The 19741-nt window shown below is 42.1% G+C and overlaps 1 protein-coding gene and 1 pseudogene across 3 annotated transcripts in view; both read left to right on the plus strand.

The window, feature by feature from the left end:
* SMURF1 (SMAD specific E3 ubiquitin protein ligase 1) overlaps positions 1–19741 on the plus strand; it is an 87293-nt gene that overhangs the window by 34931 nt on the left and 32621 nt on the right. The gene's annotated exons all lie outside the window — the stretch shown is intronic.
* LOC114809872 lies at positions 15813–15929 on the plus strand (annotated as a pseudogene).

Below are 19741 nucleotides of genomic sequence, written 5' to 3' on the forward strand. Positions count from 1 at the left end.
CAAGGTAATAGAGATGTGTTCCTCTGTCTCCCCCTCTGGACTGTAAGATCTTTTTTTATGGTGTTTAAGCACTTACTATGTGCCAGGCCCTGTATTAAGCGTTGAAGTAGATACAAGGTAATCAGGTTGGATACAATCCCTGGAGGGGTTAGGGTCTTAATCCCCATTTTACAGGTAAGGTAACTGAGACAGAGCGCAGAGAAGTTAAGTGACTTGCCCAAGACCACACAGCAGATAAGCAGTAGAGTTGGGGTTAGAACCCAGGTCTGCTGACTCCCAGACCTGTGCTATCTCCACTAAACCATGCTGCTGCTTTTTGTGAGCAGGGAATCTGTCTTCCTACCTCTTATACTGTATTCTCCCAGGGACGTAGTACAGTGTTGTGCACACAGTCAGCACTCAATTAATATGATTGATTCTTCAAAAATGCAGTGTATCACGGAGTATATTTTCCCATAGACTTGTGTATAATTGGTTGGGTTCTAATCCAGAACTAGCCCCAATCTGACAGCTCGAGGTTTCAGGTAAAGATTAGGATATAAGATATTGCTTTGCTACTCGGTCACACTCTGAACTCAGCCCCCTCCCCCGCAGCTCACCAGAATGTCCAGTGACCTGGGATTTTTCTTGTTGTTTAAGTTTCAATCATAGCAAAAGGTATTGGGGAGCAGCATGGCGTAGTGGATAGAACATGGGCCTGGGAGTCAGAAAGGCCTAGGTTAAAATCCTGGCTCTGCCACCTGTCTGCTCCATGACCTTGGGCAAGTCACTTCACTTCTCTACGCTTCAGTTTGCTTATCGGTAAAATGGTTGTTGAGATCGTGAGCCCCAGATGGGAAAGAACGTGTGACCAACCTCTTTGCTTGTATCCACACCAGTGCTTAGTACAGTGCCTGGCACATAGTAAGCGCTTAACATATACCATAATTATTATTAATTATTATTGGTGTGGCCGTGGCCATCAGCACTCTTGCGTCACCCCTCTCCTTCCCCTGCTGCAGTCCCGGAGAGCAAACCGGAAACGGGGAAGGGACAGGAAGGGACCTTGTACCGGTCTTGGCCCCTGTGCTCCTCAAAACAGCCCTTGCCCCCATCCTTCCCGACTCATCCTTGATCCCAGAGGCGGAGGGCAGCTAGGTGGAGCTACAAGTGGAAAACTAGATGGAGACATGTGGCGGAACACCCGTCATCCTCATCAGTCATCGGAGGTATTTATCGAGCACTTACTGTGTGCAGAGCCCTGTACTGAGTGCTTATCGTCATTATCAGGGATAGTGTAAACATATAAACTTATAAAAACTCACTGGGACGTGAGATAGGGAGAAGGGAAGCGAGGGTGACTTCAGGATGTGGTCATTTGGGAGAGTCGGAAGGGAGCCGGGACCGAGCCAGGGAAGTAGGGCGGGAATTGATTTAGGTCTAATAATAATTATGGTATTTGCTAAGCGCTTACTATGTGGCAGGCGGCACTGTTCTAAGTCCTGGGGTAGATAAAAGATAATCGGGTTGGACACAATCCCTGTCCTACAAAGGGCTCACAGTCTTAATCCCCATTTTACAGATGAGAGAACTGAGAGACAGAGAAGATAAGTGGCTTACCTAAGGTCTCATAGCAGACAAGTGGTGGAGCCGAGATTAGAACCCAGATCATCTTGCCTCCCAGGCCCTTGCTCTATCCGCTGAGCCATGTTGCTCCCCTAGTGACTAGATTTACCCTCAAGAACAGAGTTTATGGGTACTGGGATATATCAGCAATCAGTGCAGGAAGTATCCCTGAGTTGCACATATTATGCAGTGACTTTTTGATGTCGGGTTAGGCAGGAGGCAGTAGACACAGTCCCTGTCCCACATAGACTGTAAGCCCATTGTGGGCAGGGATTTATTGCTGAATATTGCTCTTTGTTGTTGAATTGTACTTTCCAAGCTCTTAGTACAGTGCTCTGCACACAGTAAGCGCTCCAAAAATAACGATTGAATTAATGAACGTAAGGCTCACAGTCTTAGCCTCTATTTTACAGATGAGGTAACTGAGGCGGAGAGAAATTAAGTGACTTGTCCAAGGTCACATAGCAGAAAAATGATTTTTGGTGATATTTCTGGCTATTTTGCTAGTGGTTTTTTTTTCCCCGTGTTTTTATTCTCTTCTCCTAAGCCATAAAGTTGTGAATTCCTTTGCAGATATAGTTTTGTGGTAAAAAGTACTCTACTAAATGTCAAAGTTAATTATTAAATGAAGATTTTCTTCAGCAGATTTGGGGAGGAAAGAAAACATAACTGCTAATAGTGTAATGCATTTGGTCACGGAGTGTTTGGGGATTAGAGTGCATAAATTAAAAAGGTAGAGTCTTTAAAAGTATATCAATCAGTGATGAAAATAAGAAAGTGGTCTACTGTAGTTAAAAATTACACAGGCAACCTTGTCTTTTCCCAGTCTTGATTATTTTGTATCTCCTTTACTTTCCAAAGCAGTACAGTGTCCTGCCGCCCTATCGCTATCATAGTTTTTTCAACTAACTGGTAGGCAACGAAGTACTGTGCTCATTAATGTTTGTAATGCATGAAGAGGAGTCTACCGTTATTCCAGAATCAGTATAATGTATTCTCTGTTTCCCGTTTGTTCTAGTTTGATTGCATTTGCTGAAAGTTTTGGAATGGCTCTAATGCATAAGGTTTAATGCAAACATTTTTAAGAAGAAAAGTGTTTGATGTATTCTTATAGAAAAATCAATCCTTTGTCTTAGTTATGCTGTGACCCTTTATTAGTTTGGGTTCTAAAGATCTTAAAAAATATAAATTAGCGAAGATGAAAAGACTCATAATTGCTCAAATTCAGAGCTGTGTCATAGAACATTTGTCTTTTGATGTTTTGGGAATTATTCAACTTTCAACATTCAGTTCATTCAGTCAGTCATATTTATTGAGCACTTACTGTGTGCAGAGCACTGTATTAAGTGCTTGGGAGCGTACAGTACTACAATAAACAGTCACATCCCCTGCCCACAACAAGCTTACAGTCTAGAGGGGGGAGACAGGCATCAATACAAATAAATAAAATTACAGATAGGTACATAAGTGCTGTGGACTGGGAAGGGGGAAGAGCAAAAGGAGCAAGTCAGAGTGATTCCGAAGAGAGCCAACGATTAGGAAAAGTGAGGCTTAGTCTGGAAAGGCCTCTTGGAGGAGATGTCCCTTCAATAAGCCTTTGAAGGCGGGGAGAGTGATTGTCGGATTTAAGGAGGGAGGGCGTTCCAGGCCAGAGGCAGGACGAGGGCTAGGGTTCGGCAGTGAGGCAGGTGAGATGGAAGCACAGTGATATGGTTAGTATTAGAGGAGTGAAGGGTGCGGGCTGGGTTGTAGATGGAGAAAAGAGAGGTGAGGTGAGGGCAAGGTGGTGGAATCCTTTAAAGCCAGTAGTGAGGAATTTTTGTGTGATGCAGAGGTGGATGGGGAACCACTGGCATTTTTTGAGGAGCAGGTTGACATTCCCGAACATTTGTTTTTATAGAAAAGTGATCCGTGAAGTATGGATTGGAGTGGAGAGAGACAGGAGGCTGGGAGGTTAGAAAGGAGGCTGATGGAGTAATCCAGGCAGGATAGGATGCGTGATTGTGTTAACGCGGAAGCCGTTTGGATGGAAGGGAAATGGCAGATTTTAGCGATGTTGTGAAGGTGGGACAGACAGGATTTAGAGACGGATCAAATATGTGGGTTGAATGACAGGAGTCGAGGAAAGCATCAGGATTACGGGCTCGTGAGACAGGATGGTGGTGCCATCTACAGTGATGGGAAAATCGGGGGGAGGACAAGATTTTGGTGGGAAGATAAGGAGTTCTATTTTGGACATGTTAAGTTTGAGGTGACGGGAGGACATCCAAGTAGAGATGTTTTAAAGGCAGGAGGAAATGTGAAACTATAGAGAGGGAGAGAGATAGGGCTGGAGATGTAGATTTGGGTATCATCCGCACAGAGGTGGTAGTTGAAGCCATGCAAATGAATGAGTTCTCCAAGTGAGTGGGTGTAGACGGAGAATAAAAGGAGACCCAGAGCTGAACCTTAAGGGACCCCACAGGAGGTCAGGGGCAGAGGAGGAGGCTGTGAAGGAGACTGAGAATGAATGGCCAGAGAGATAAGAAGAGTAGAGGCCGTTGGTTGGGCAAGAAGGAGATCATTGGTGACCTTTGAGAGGGTGGTTTTTGTGGAGTAAGGGGACAGAAGTCAGATTGGAGAGAATTGGAGGAGAGGAATTTGAGACAGCGGATGTAGACCACTCACTCAGGTAGTTTGGAGAGGAGTGGTAGGAGGAAGATGGGGCGATAACTGGAGGGAAACCGTGGGTTCAAGGGAGGGTTTTTTTAGGATAAGGGAGACATGGCATGTTTAAATGCAGTGGGAAAGAAGCCATTAGTGAGTAAATGGTTGAAGATGGCTGTTAGGGAGGGAAGAAGGGAGGGAGCTAGAGTTTTGATGAGGTACGAAGGAGTCACCCTCACCTTTTGAGGTGTGAAATGTATTGATAATATTGGAAAGTACTGATTCAATTCAGTGTTTCGCCGCAAGTATTGGAGAATATGTACAGAAAGTAGGTGTACTACTTGTACATGGACAAGTTGTGGAATGGAGAGGAGTGGATTTATCAGGGCTTCTGGAATGTCGTCAGTCTCATAGTCAGCATCAAAGCTCGTCGGCACAGCTATGCTGCGGGGGATGGTACGTGAGGGGGCAGTGGTGACAACAGAATATCCAAAACAACCGCTATATTGAGAGCTGAAACTGAAAGCCGAAAGCAAGGAGGACAGAGGACACATTTTAATTACACATTAAAACCGAGCCTCAAACAATGCTGCATTCCAGCTGAAAAAAAAGACTGCACAAAGGACAGGCTTTTTTGTGCCCCAAGGTGGCCAGGATTGAGCATCTCACATTGGCCTCTTCAGTCACACAAGCAGTCATGGGTGAATGTCACCATCAGTGTTGTCCTCAAATAATGAGGACAACTATAGATTTTGAATGATCTTCCCTTTTCTTTCTTTTTTAAACTAGGCTAGCCGTGGTGGGTATGCTTGTTTAGCTTGGGGTGCTTTTGTATAAGGTACAGACCGGGAAAGGGAATCTGTGCATTTGAGAAATTGAGTTTACAGCCAGTGTTGATACAGTTGAAAATACAAAGAACTAGAGATCGGTCACTATTGTGTCCCCTAGACTTTTGGGTTGTTTAATCATACTTTGCCATGTTACCCATGGAAGGCATTTAAAGGGGATGTTGTATACATCTACCTTTTTCATGAGTTCATTAGGCCCACGAAGCACTTTTACTGGAGAAAAAATTAATTCGGTTAAACTCTGCAATGTTCGATCATGATAAGCAGCTTTGTCGCAAAAGCCACTCACAGCACTTCCAGGTATATTGAGTCTGGGCAGGCACACCGAGATAGAGACTTTTAAGGAAGTAGATTGCAAAGTGTATTATAACAAACCCGCGTGGTTCAGAATGGATCAGCAGTGAAGCAGGTCACCATATAATTGGGTGCGAGGAGGATCCCATTCTACTGATTATCAGTTTGCGCTGCCAGATCTTTCAAAATTAAATTCCTTCTCTTTCTGGAAAAGGAAGAGATACTTGCTTTTTTCTCCAGCCCATTTACGTCTCTCACAAATTTCTTCTTATCTGCAATTGGAGACCTGAATAATTGAATGCTGGTAGTCCTCTCCCTATATTAGGAATCTTCTAGTTCACACATCATAGTATTTTCTTTTTCCCGTTAAATGAAGGCAGGAGATGATCTCAGCCTGTTAGTAGGATCCTTAACATTGTTTCCATCGTTGGTTTTTTGGATTAGAAATTCCTGATCAGAAGGGTCTTTGAAAATAGATACTGAAATTGTTGAGCATTCCCCCCTGCCCCCACGCTTTCCCCTTTGTGAGTCAGACACTCTTTTCATTATTCATCAGTACTAGAAACCCAGTGGCCTAGTAGAGAGGCCCATGCTTAGAAACAATATCCTCCTTTCTTTTGGCAGATCTATTGGTAACAGAAAATATTCATTGTTCAGCACCTTCCCTCCTGTGCTCCTTCAGATGCCAGCCTCTTTGGTCCGTAAGGCTATTGCTTATCAAATTTATTTTTGATTCAGTTTGCATTTAGTCATTACAGTGTACTAGGAAGATTGTCAATAGCATTGGCTGAAAAGTAAACTGCTGTAGGCTGCTATAAAATGGTCTGATCCAGCAAAATTTTCCATTAACTAATAAACACTGACTTTATTATTAAGAGTTTTCAGGGTTTTCTTTACATTGTAAAGGCATTTATAAAATCAGATAAGAAACAAAGAGATCGATTTAGCTTTGGGCATTTGAGATCTTAGTCTTATTTTGCCTTTTGATTAATATTTCTAATGGTTTTATGTTAATATGTTTTTAGAATTCTACATTATTCTTGTTTTTTGAAAGATCAAAACTTGATATTAAATTCTTTTGACTTTGCCAAGTTGACAACTAGTAAACAAGAAATTGGGGCTTCTCTCCCTTTGGGAGTTCCAGTGTTAGTTTATAATAATGATAGGAATGATAATGGATACTTGCTAAGCACATACTATGTGCCAAACTCTGGGGTAGATACAAGATAATCAGGTCAGGCAGTCCCACTTGGGGTTCATAGTCTAAGGGGGAGGGAGAACAGGTATTGAGTCCCTGTTTTACAGATTAGGAAATTGAGGTACCAAGATGTTAAATATCTTGCCCAAGGTCACGCAAAGTGCAAGTGGAAGAACTGGAATTAGAACCCAGGTTCCCTGACTCCCAGGTTCTTCCAAGCCACGCCACTTCTTAAGGTACATGATTTGGATCATGATTTGCTGATTTTACTCTTGACATCATGATAGAAGAACAGTGAAATTTCCATTTTTAACTTGTTTCACTCACCTCCTTTCATACTCTACCCCAAACTTCAATTTAGAGTTAATATATTTTTTTCCTCTTCTAATTCTTCAGCCCACTGTGATTATGCCATTTTGAGATTTTTTTTTCATTGTGTTTAAATGCTTACTATGTGTCACCATTATTCTAAACTCTGGGAGAGATACAAGATCATCTGGCTGGACACAGTCCATGTCCCAACTGAGACTCATACTCTAAATTGGAGGGAGGAGGATTTAATTCCATTTTACAGATAAGGTAACTGAGGTCCAGAGAAGTGACTTTGCTCAAGGACATACAGCAGACAAGTGGCAAAGCTGGGATTAGAACCCAAGTCTTCTGGCTCCCAGGCCTGGGCTCTTTCCCACTGGATTCTCAAGCCTAAAGATGGTACTTTGAAAATTCCATTTTATGCTGTACTTTCTGAACATCAGTGGCCTTTGGGAGAGTTTTTCTCTTGATAATGTTTAGCTTTGACTTGTTTGGAAAGCAGGTCTTTCCTTTTCTTGAATTTTTAAAAAGAATTTTGTTCAAAAATGACATGATGCTTTTCTAAACATCTAATATTCAAAGTATTTTATTGCAGCAGATCTACTCTCAGTTTATAATTTAGGAATTGGTTGGCACAGGTTTGGATGTGTTTTAGTCAATGAGCTGGACTTCAGTCGGTGAAATGAGACCGAGAGAAAGGCATTTCTTTCCACTGGTGTTTTACCTGAACACACGATGTGTAGAAAAGCCTGAACCAACATGTTTTTACTTTAGAATATTTTAACCTTAGAGTTAGCGGGGAATGTTCCTGTGTGTTTTTTCATTATTAACCAAGCGGGCTGAAAGAACTTTATGAAAAACAAAGATTTTATTAGCACCTCACTGGTCATGGCAGAAGTGAAGCTCAATGAGAAGCAGCATGGTTTAGTGGATAGAGCACAGGCCTGGGAGTCAGAAGGACCTGGATTCCAATTCCAGGTCTGCCATTTGTCTGCTGTGATCTTGGGCAAATCACCTAACTTCTCTATGCTTCAGTTACTTCATATATAAAATGGAGATTGACTGAGCCCCACATGGGACTGTGTCCAGCCTGATTAGCTTGTATCTACCCCATTTAGTACATTGCCTGGCATACAGTAAGTACTTAAATACCATTTTTGAAAAAAAAAAAATCTTTAAGCTCATGGGAGGTCTGACTAATCAAGGAGATGATCCCCATCTTGATGGAATATTTCAGTGCCTCTTCCCAACCTATCAACTCCCACTTTCATAGTCTGGCAACCAAAAGACCAAGAATTCAAGATTGGCTAGAAAGCTAGTGTAACTGGACCAAACTGGTCAGATGGCCTGATTGTTCTGGCCTCTTTTGAGGATGAATCTGTTCCCAGTGACCTTTATTTATCCCACAGTTTTTGAATTGTCTGCTTAAATTTAAGATCAGCCACACCCTATCTTGGAGTCCCTCTGAATGCTAACTGAGGTCACTAAGCCTCTTTGTAAACTGAAAGTAGCAGCCTCAGAACTTTGACCTGGAAAAGCGCTTTTCCTGGTCACAGTATTTGTGGCCAGAAGAACATAGTGAGGACATTCACTAATGCCTGGATTTTAATGACTCAAGAAAAAAATCATCCTCATACACCTCTGGGCTTCTTCCCTGAAGTGGCATATTAATCTGGAAATTATCCTTCTCTTCTTGTTTCCTGGATCCCAGTCACCGGTGGGGGCATGGAGGGGGGGCCTGGGGTTTATGCTTTAGAGTCAAGAGGATCATTTTATATTATGTAGACCAGAAGTAGGCAGTTATTTCACCTGGAAGGCTTCTCATCCAATTTCACAAGACTGTCAGTGGCTGGACATAGACACCTTCCAGCTGTCATAGGGAAGAGCCGAATGAAAGGTTTAAGACATGGAAACGACTTTACTTCCACTCCCAGCTGGCTGTGAACTTGCTGCCGAAGCGCCGGGGTTTTCTGACAATATCCGTGGCAGACTTCAAACCGCCATGACTGAAAGACCTGCCGCTTCCACGAATCATCTGGCAGCTTGGATCCAAACTCTGGACCAAGACGCTGGAGGAGCAAATGGATTTGTCTCTGGAAACAACACCTACTTGGTTGAGCTACAACAACTGCATAGACCTCATAGACCCAGTTCCCCTCCCCCGGAATTGGTACTGTGACGGTTGAAGCCATTTGGTTTTTGGGTCCTCAGGGGTAGCTAGCCCTCTGTCCTTCATCCTTCACCTTTTCCCCACCATCACATCCCATGGTTCCCCGGCTCACCCCTATAGCCTGATGAGTTCCTTTCATCCTTTTTCTTCCCTCTCCCTTTCCTCTTTTTTTTCCCTTTTCCCCCTTCTCCCCAATTCTCCCCGCTTTTTTGTTTTGAGTGATGGAGTAGTGAGAAGAAACTGATGGCGTCACAAATTTGAAAGAAACTGGTACCATTTAACAGGCTAATCCTAATGTTTTTCTAGGCTATTAGTCTGACGCACAGAGGCCGTTTAGAAATTTTAGAGCCCAGGCTCTCAACGGGGAAGGTGAAGAAAGAAAATGGTGCTTGACCATAGTAGGGGAAATGAAAATGCTCTATCTTTATCTACTTAGAATTTGACTGACTGTGAATATCACAATTTTAAGACACTCCTTCTCTGCTCTTGTGAAATTTTCTTATTCCATATAGCTGGGTAGAATTCTGTGAGTACAAGTTGCGTGAATGTCACCAAATTGCATTTTTGGACTCTGTATTCATGGGATAGTCAGGGAAGGCTTCTTGGAGGTTCATCTACACAGTAAGCCCATTGTGGGCAGAGAATGTGTCTACCAACTCTGTTATATTGTACTCTCCCAAGTGCTTAGTACAGTGCTCTTCTCATGGTAAGCAGTCAATAAATATGATTGATTAGAGGATATGTGATGTTAACAAGACTTTGAAGGCAGGGAGAGTGGTCTGTTGGATATGAAATGGGAGGGAGCTCCAGGCCCAAGGCAGGACGTGGGCGAGAGGTCGGCAACAAGATAGAGGAGATCGAGGTACAGTGAGTAGGTTGGGGTTAGAGGAGCAAAGTGAATGTGCTGGGTTAGAGTACAGAAGCAGCAAGATAAGGTAGGAGGGGATGAGGTGATTGAGGGCTTTAAAGTCAGTGGTAAGGAGTTTCTGTTTATTAACACTTAAATAAAGGATAAGGCACTTTTATTCCTTCCTTGTTCTTATCTGTCTTGTTCTTGTCCTGTCTTGGCCAGGGACTAGACCTGAATCAGTTTTCGGTTGTACTTTCCCAGTACTTAGTACAGTGTATGGCATATTATAAATCTTAAACAAACTCCACTAGATATGGACTGGGAGCGTCAACTATTTAACTAGTGTTTCCAATAAGTATTTGTTGTGTTCACTGTGTTTAGTCCTTCAGAAAAATATGGTACTGTGAAAGAATCTACATGACTTCTTTGGATTACTATTGCCATTGAGGGTTGAATCAAAATTGGTACAATATCTGAATGTATTTGCCTTGGAAAACAAATGGAAGCTTGAGATGGAAGCGTATGAGATTTTATTTTAATTGTATAGATTGATACCCTACAAGAGTTTCCTTTTTTGTCAATCATGTTTAGTTTTACAGAGCTAAACTCCATTTTAATGACACAGTTGCAGTGATGGTCTTGAGCCATAGTATCACAAGCACCATTTAGAATCCTGAACCTTGCGAAGAAAGAAATGAATAATTTCTTGGTAGCACCTGTTCTTAATATTGTATTGTTCCTATCCACAGCACTTAAGCATATTTTTATTTATTTGTATATATTTATATTTGTGCATTCAATTATTATTTCATCCTGATATATTTGTACTACTTCCTGCTCTATCCTTGTTCTTCCTCCTATTCCTACTTGCCCTCTTTTCCCTGCTTAGATTGCAAATTCCTGGAGGGCAGGGAGTGGGTTTTCTTCTGTTGTACTCTTCCAAGGGCTTGCATTCAGCAGGTACTCAGTTAATGCACCTGCTAATCAATAATGGATTGAAGTTGAGAAACAAATCTTTGTCCCAAGTTTAATTTCTTCCCATTTATGACTAAGTGGCATTTTATTCCACCCCTGGACAGTTTCAAGAGTTCGATATTTTTATACACTTGATGCCTTTAGCGGGGTTTGTTTTCCATGAACATATTTTTCTTACCTCAAATATAAATAACCTCCACCTATAAAAATATCATTTCAAAAGCTACATGAGTAGCCCAAAGGTGGAAATCATAACCGGTCCTTTTAATGGCCTGCACCGAAAATGGAAAAAAGCAGAATTGATCTCAGCAGCTGTTTTTGAGAAATGGGTTGGAGATGTGAGCTACTCAGATACTCTTCACAGAAGGCCCTTAAAACCATTTGATGCTAAGTGATTGATTTTTAATTTTCAATAATCTACTGAATTCATTGTTGGCCACAGGCTGCTGGAGGTTTTATTGCATTGACCAATCACTTCACCCTATTTGTTGTCTGTGGTGTAGCATACCTTGGTTGAATATGTGCTTTCGGTTCTTAAATTCAGGTTGTTCTCATCTTTACTGACTTGCCTATGACCTTAGGCAAGCTGCTTAATCTCTTTGTGCTTCAATTTTCTCCCTCTAAATTGAGGGTAATCATTTATCATGCCTTTCAGAGATGTAGAGAAAAGCAAAGTGATTGTGAAGTATTTTAAAGAAAGGATGGTCTTAAAAAGTGTGCTTCAGTGTTGATGAAATGTTGATTAGAGTAGAAATGGGATTGTAGCTTGCTCTGAGTTCTAAGGGAGCATTATCTGGTTTATACTTCTACTGTATCCTAGCTTTGTAGATGTGTTCAAAACTCAGTTGACTTGCCTGTAAAAACAATATGGCGGAGTGGGGGTGAGAAATCCACAGTTTTATTGTGGTTTCCTAACCCTTAGGTCCCTTAACCCTAGTAACTAATGATCCTTAACTGAATAAATTGTGCTTTTCTTTCTCTACCCAGTCGTGTTAATACAACGTACTTTATCAGGAGATAATATTTTTTCATTTACATTTCATTGATCTCTTTTAATTATTTTTTTCCCTAGTTTAGCACCTCCTTGTAACTTCATTTAGGAAAACTCAGAGCCAATGAACTGCATTATAAACTATAGAAAGGGGACAGTCATTAGTCAGTTGACCTCAAAACCCACACCATTTAAAGCATGGTGGATTCAATCCTCAAGTGAATTGGGCATTTGAGAATCATAGTGTTAGATTTACATCAACCACATAGCCCAAATAAGGTTCCAAAACTATTCATTGTAGACCTCCTAACATGATTTAATCATTCAATTTGGCCAAAATCACAGCCCATATGGTTGCTGTGAGAAGCAAACTGCTCCAAAGTGGTTTTGAAAGATGAAGGCACAAACCACTTATTAGTTTCCATTGGAAAATTACCTTGAGCTCCTAGAAATATGGAGACGATAACAATTTGAAAATCCATGTCCTTGGAGTTCAGCAGTACCATTGACATTCATGGGGCTGAGGAATAAGGTTGGAGAATATGAGGAAAAAATAGAAGCAAATTAAACATCACTCTTCTGGGAGTAACAGCAGCACGTAATTTGCGGATCCCCAAAATAGTCATCATTTGGGGGGAATTTGAAAAGCGGTTAAAAATAAAGCCTTCTCCATCAAAAAATTAGTGAACTTCCACATTTGAAGAGGAAGAATCGTTCCCCTAATAAAGTTTCATGGATTGCATAGAAAGTAAGAGTTCTAACTTGTAATGGTCTTATTCTGTAGAAACATTCCATTTTATTTATTTAAGACATAAGCGTGATCCTTAATATGAAATTTCATACAGAAACTCTTAAACCTTCAAAACTAAGGTGTCCAGGAGCCTTGTCAGATCCATTGCCTATCATTGATGGAGTAAAATAAGGCTGGGGCTGTTCAACATATTCTACGCAGCTGTGCTCAAGGCTGCAACAAGTCTGTCCAATTACGATTTTGATCCTCTGTGAAACTTTCAATTTAACAGGCTGAGGTGGGGGAGGAAGGAGTTTATTTTCAGCTAAATAAACCTTTAAAATACATCATCCTTATCCAGCTGGCTAACAAGATTTGGGAAGTCATCCCTTATTATATAGTAATGACTGACTTTCTAGAGCCTTTTTCAGATGAAGAAGGCAAATTCCCTTGAGGCTTAAATATGAGTCTCATTCCAACCACCACTGCAAATATAGGAACTATATATGGAAAATCAGTGTGGCCTAGCGAATAGAGCATGTGCCTGGGAGTCAGAAGAACCTGGGTTCTAATTCCTGTGCTGCCACTAGTCTGTTGTTTGACCTTCAGCAAGTCACTTTACTTCTCTGTGCCTGTTACCTCATCTGTAAAACGGGGATAAAAGTCGTGAGCTCCATGTGGGACATGGACTGTGTCCATCCTCATTTGCTTGTAATAATAATAATAATTGTGGTATTCATTAAGCGCTTACTGTGTGCCAAGCTCTGAACTAAGCACTGGAATGGGTACAAGCAAATCCAGTTGGACACAGTCCCTGTCCTACTGGGACTCACAGTCTTCATTCCCGTTTTACGGAAGAGGTAACTGAGGCACAGAGAAGTTAAGTGACTTACCCAGGGTCACACAGCAGACAAGTGGCAGAGCTGGGATTATTCCTCATGACTATCTGACGTCCAGGCACGTGCTCTATCTGCTCTATCTGTATCCACCCTAGCACATAGTACAGTGCCTGGCACATAGTAAGTGCTTAACAAATGCCATGAAAAAGGGGGAAAAAAAAGAAAAAAAACCGCCATCATGTAGGACAACTGATTGAAGAGTTTTGAGTTGAGTGGGGAAACCGCAGGGAATAGTTTTCGAGGGTTCCAACGAAATTCCACTAGGATAATTATTCTAAGACCTCAAGAAGCAGCATGTTGCCTAAAATGATTCCAAAGAACAAGATTTGCAATGTTTCCCACCTGGGGGCGGACCACTTCAACCAGTGTAAGGGTGCCAACCTGTCAGACGTTGGGCATCGTGCTACCAGCCTGGAATGTGGGCTGGCACAGTTACCTGGCACCAGATTGCATTGAATTATATTCCCGCCCAACCCTGGAACCTGAAAGCCCAGTTTTGCTTCCCAGGGAGGAGGAAGAAATCTTATTTTAGTATAAGACTGTTTTATGCCCTTTACGTTTTCTTCTACCTTCCAAACTCTGCCAATTGAGCTCTTGTTGCACTCTTGGCTCGGGATTGATAGAAGCAAAAACCAACCTCAATAATTCAGTCAGAAAGACACTTTGAAAGCTCTCTTTAATGGTGATCAGTTTACCAAAGGTTAATCTGTCTGCTAAAATCAACAGTGATTGCTAGTGATAGATTAACGTGGAGTTTTGTTCATTTTAATCTTTTCACTGCAAAGAGTAAAATAAGTTTTGGTTTTTTAAGGATTGAGAGAAGTGTTTAGGAAACAAAGGTTTGTGTGTTTGTGTGTGTATGTGTGTACACATATAAGTATGCAAACATACACACCCTGAAAGGGCAGCTAAAGAATTTTTGGTTCAGTGAGTTTGGCAGGCAAGCAGTGTAGTAGAGCCTTGGGCATAATTCAGGCCTGTTGACTGTTCTTGAGATGGGCTCATGATTAGCTCGTATTGGCTCATAATAATTTCTTCGGTGATTGGTTGCTATTGAGTGACAGAATTCTACTAACTCGATTGTTCACTCTCCCAGTGCTTAGTAAAGTGCTTGGCACAGAGTGAGCACTCCACAAATACTGTGGAATGTAATCTTCCTCAACCCCAAAATTAGGTTTTCCTAGGCTTGCAGCATCAGAACTGGCAGTCACTCTTCTACAGCAAACCAGAAGCCAAAGCAAAAAGGAAAAATATGCAGAAAATGTAATTCTTCTGATGGTTTTGGCAGGGCTTTTATTCACAAGAAAAAAAGGAAGAAAGAGAAAAGAGTGGAGATGGCAGGCTTCAAGTCCTGACTAGCATGTGAGCTTTCGTCAGGTCTCTTCATATCCAACATGCGGGGCCTGACTGCACGGCAGTGCCCTATCTCCGTGCCCCCAGGACTTCTATTGGCCTCTGTTCCAGCCCTGGAAGATTTGAACAATAATAGTGCACTCCATCCCGGTTGTAGCTGTGACCTCCGTGGCTTCTGTGGCAATTGGTCTGAGCCGTGGAATCCTGCTTCTCCTCTCAAGCTTATCATCATCTTTGAATTGGCTTATGTATAGAGCACAGGTCTGGAAGTCAGAAGGACCTGGGTTCTAATCCCTGCGATGCCACATGTCCGCTGTGTGACCTTAGGCAAGTCATTTTACTTCTCTGGACCTCAGTTACCTCATCTGTAAAATGGGGATTAAGACTGCGAGCCCCATCCACTTGTCAGCTGTGTGACTGTGGGCGAGTCACTTAACTTCTCTGTGCCTCAGTTCCCTCATCTGTAAAAAATGGGGATTAAGACTGTGAGCCCCACGTGGGACAACCTGATTCCCCTGTGTTTACCCCAGCGCTTAGAACAGTGCTCTGCACATAGTAAGCGCTTAACAAATACCAACATTAAATTAAACATTAATGTAGGACAGGAAATGTGTCCTACCTGATTAACCTGTATCTACCCCAGGGCTTAGAACAGTGCTGGCACATAGTAAAGACTTAACAAGTACCATTATTATTAGCGGGGTTTTTTTGGTTCATCTCTCAGCGATATTGATTAGCGCTTACTGTGTGCACAACACTACTGAGTGCTTGAGAAGGTACAGGACAGTAAGTAGACACAATCCCGGACCTCAAGGAGCTTCCTTACTTAGGTTGCCAACCTCCCTCCCTCCCATATTCTTAGATGGAAAATGCTCTGAAGGGCAGAGACTCTTCCTTATTGTTCCTTCGTACTGTGCTTTGCACGTAGTAAACGCTTAATACTAGTACTATTAACTTTTTGGCTAAGATCAAGTGTTATATCTGTTATCAGTTGAATATTGGATACATCCTCCGTCTGAGGACAGTATATTAAATGGATTTTTGGAAATTCATTCTCTCCTCTGCAGTCTCATATTTCCTTCTGCCTTCAAAACATCTCTACTTGGATGTCCCGCCAACACCTCAGACTCAACGTGTCCAAAACTGAACTTCATCTTCCCACCCAAACCCACTCCTCCCCCTGACTTCCCATCACTGTAGATGGCAGCACCATCCTCCCTGTCTCACAAGCCTGTAACCTTGGCGTTATCCTCAGTTCAGTTCTCTTATTCAACCCACGTATTCACTCTGTCACCAGAGCCTGTCAGTTCAGCCTTCACAGCATAGCTAAAATTTGCACTTTCCTCTCCATTCCAGATTGCTACCAAATTAATCCAAAGACTTATCCTATCCCGCCTTGACTGCTACGTCAGCCGCCTTGCCGACCACCCTGCCTCCTGTCTCTCCCCACTTCAGTCTGCACTTCGCTTTGCTGCCCAGATAATTTTTCTACAAAACCGTTCAGTCCATATTTTCCCGCTCCTCAGGAACCTCCAGTGGTTGCCCATCCATCTCCGCATCAAACAAAAACTCATTACCATAGGCTTTAAGGCACTCAATCCCTTTGCCCCCTCCTGCTTTATCTCCCTGATTTCCTACTTCAACCCAGCCCCCACTATTTGCTCTTCTAATGCCCAACTTCTCCCTGTACCTTGATCTCGCCTATCTCGCTGCCTACGCGTCTCCCACTTCATATCCAACTGACGATCACTCTCCATGCCTTCGAAGCCTACATCTCCGAGAGGCCTTCCCTGATTATGTCTTCTTCTCCCAGTCCCTTCTGTGCCTCAATTGGATTTGAACCCTTTATTCACTCTTCCCTCAGCCCCAAAGCACTTAGGTACATATCCATAATTTATTTCTTTATATTAATGTCCGTCTACCCCTCTAGAGTGTAAGCTCTCTGTAGGCAGGGATTGTATGTCAACTCTGTTATATTGTACTCTCCCCAGCGCTTACTACAGTGCTCTGCACAGAGTAAACTCTCAGTAAATACAATTGACTGAGTGGGACAGGGAGGTGGAATAGGAGCTTACTCTGTACGTTCCACACTTGGACCTGGTTCTGCAGTAATTTCAAGAATAGAAGCATTTAGGGAGCCCAGGCTGAGTTCTAATCCCGGCTCCATCATATGTCTGCTGTGTGAACTTGGGCAAAACACTGCTCTGCCTCAGTTACCTCTTATGTAAAATGGGAATCAAGACAGGGAGCCCTATGTGATACAGGGACTGTGTCCAACCTGATCAGCTTGTATCTACTTCAGTGCCTGGCACATACTAAGCGCTTAACATGCCATTTAAAAAAAGAGGGGGGGCTCTACCTTCTTCCCTAATGAAGACTTTGCTTGACACTTCCAGTACATACTAATTGGTGGTAGGGTAGGATTTTTTCATTACTACTCGGACCGTCAAAATGGCTTCTTGTTTTGTTGCATTTTCTTTTTGTTCTTTCACATCTTTCGTTGAACTCTTTTTTTTCCTTCTCATTTTTTTCAGCCTCTTTCTCTCTCTGAGGAATCCTTATTAAGAGAAGCTTAATGGTCTTGCATGTCCGTGCAGCCACCAACCTTTCGGGAGCTAAGATACCAACTGTAGTGAATTGTAATTCCTGCCAATTTCCAAGTGCACTGTCGAACCTTTGAGGAGAAGGTGCTTTCTGAGTACTGATAGAGAAGCAGCGTGGCTCAGTGGAAAGAGCACGGGCTTTGGAGTCAGGGCTCATGAGTTTGAATCCCAGCTCTGCCACTTGTCGGCTGTGTGACTGTGGGCAAGTCACTTCACTTCTCTGTGCCTCAGTTCCCTCATCTGTAAAATGGGGATTAAGACTGTGAGCCCCACGTGGGACAACCTGATTCCCCTATGTCTACCCCAGCGCTTAGAACAGTGCTCGGCACATAGTAAGCGCTTAACAAATACCAACATTATTATATCTAAGAACATGTGAACGAAACCAGAAGTGAGAAATTACAGCTGGGATTTGTGTGTCTTTGCATTGTGTGTGGCAAGTTTTGTAAATATAACAAAACCTTGCATTCATTTATAAATCGCCTTCCAACGAGCTCAAAGTACATTAGAGACTGTGTCATATTGGGTCTCACCTCAGAATATCTAGGGATTTAAAAGCATTGTAAATGGACTTTTCTGAGGTTATGCAGTAACTCAGCAAGCCAAAGAGCAAGCTTAAGCTCTAAGTCCAGGTTTTTAGGTTCCTAGTCTAGTTGCATTGGAGTACTATCCTGAAAGAGGAAAACATGACAGTTTTCTAGATCTGCACATCTTAGTCCGGGGGGTAACGTTTGTGCTGGAGTTTATCATTATTTCGTTTTACCTGTTAGACAGTTTCTTTCATGGTGGTTGTCACTTTTTTTGAAGGGGCAGTTATCGTAAACTAAATCAGCCAAAATGTCCCTAAATGGTCTTTGCACATACCTTTTAACATATGCTAAAGCCTTCCAACTGATAACACAAGTGAGACCTCCTCTCTTTTATGATGTAACTAAATTTCATTATAATGAGCCATGGAGTAGGGCATGTGAAACACTGTAAGCTTTCCAAATGCGAGGAAAGCTTCTCATTCTGTGTGGCCAGAATTACTTTCAAAATGATGAATTATAGAATTTCAGGAACAAATGAGCCTCAGTTTTAGATTGTAGCATCTAGCTATGTCAAATGTGAATAGAAACCTGTAGGTAATCCTTTGTTAGGACTTCAAGGAGAATTAGATTCATTTACTCTTTTTCAGTCCTTTTTGAGAAACTGCATTTATGTACATATGGACGGGTATGGGCCACATAGAAGGGGGACTTAGGGTGATGAGAGGTTAGTCAGGGAAGTCCTGAGGGAAATGTGATTTTAGTGAGACTTGGAAGATGGAGAGAATAGCGGTCTGTCTGATATGAAAGGGGAGGGAATTCCAGGCAGGAGAGAGGGGGTGAGGACCAAGGTCAAGGCACAGTAAGTAAATTGGTGTTAGAGGAGCAAAGTGTGCGGGCTGGTGTATTAAAGAAGCCAGTGAAAAACAATAAATAAAAATAACTCGAGGTTCCAGAATATAGAAAAATGTGTGTTGGCAGCCAGAGTTTCTGTCTGTGTCAATAAATATTGACTAAAGTGTAGCAGTATTTTGCATTAATTGAAAGGGAACATCTGGGGGAGGTGGGAATAGGGAGGAAAAGAAAATAGGCACTTGATTACATCAACACAATAAAAAATTTGAAATGAGGGAGAAAAAGAGGGGAAGTACAGTTAATTTCTGAACCTCCGAAATGCTCTTCTGTGTGTGTTCTTGAAGTCATCAGATATATCTGAACTGTGAAAGTCCTGGTGGTGTCTTAATCGCATGCATCACTAATTCCTGACTGAAACCCTCTCTGCAGAAACCCTCTCTGCAGATTGAGAATTACATATGCCGACTTTAAACTGTAAAACACTTCTGGTCAAAGGGAGAGATGAATTTATCTTTGCTCTAACATCATTGTTTAGCTGGAAACCAAAATTAATCTGGGGCATAATCTAGATGAATTTCCTGTTGATAGTAAGGATAGATAGACCATCTGATTTTTTTACCTAAACCTTGAGAGAAATCCTGCCAGTTTTCTTCTCAGAGGGTTGTTTTCATATCCAGAACTAAAATATTGAGTTTGTGGGCCTGTGTTGACTGTTCTTTGGGGCAACGGATGAGGGATCGAGGTTCATCATATAGGGAGGGTTTACTATGCCTTAAAATTGTTTTATGTGAAGGCACTTCTGTTATGATTGAAGGACGAAGAGACAAAGGGCAAAGTTGTAATGTATTTTTAACTGATAAACATGAAGGAAGAGAAAACCATTTT

This window comes from Ornithorhynchus anatinus, chromosome 2, assembly GCF_004115215.2.
Source record: "Ornithorhynchus anatinus isolate Pmale09 chromosome 2, mOrnAna1.pri.v4, whole genome shotgun sequence".
Lineage (NCBI taxonomy): Eukaryota > Metazoa > Chordata > Mammalia > Monotremata > Ornithorhynchidae > Ornithorhynchus > Ornithorhynchus anatinus.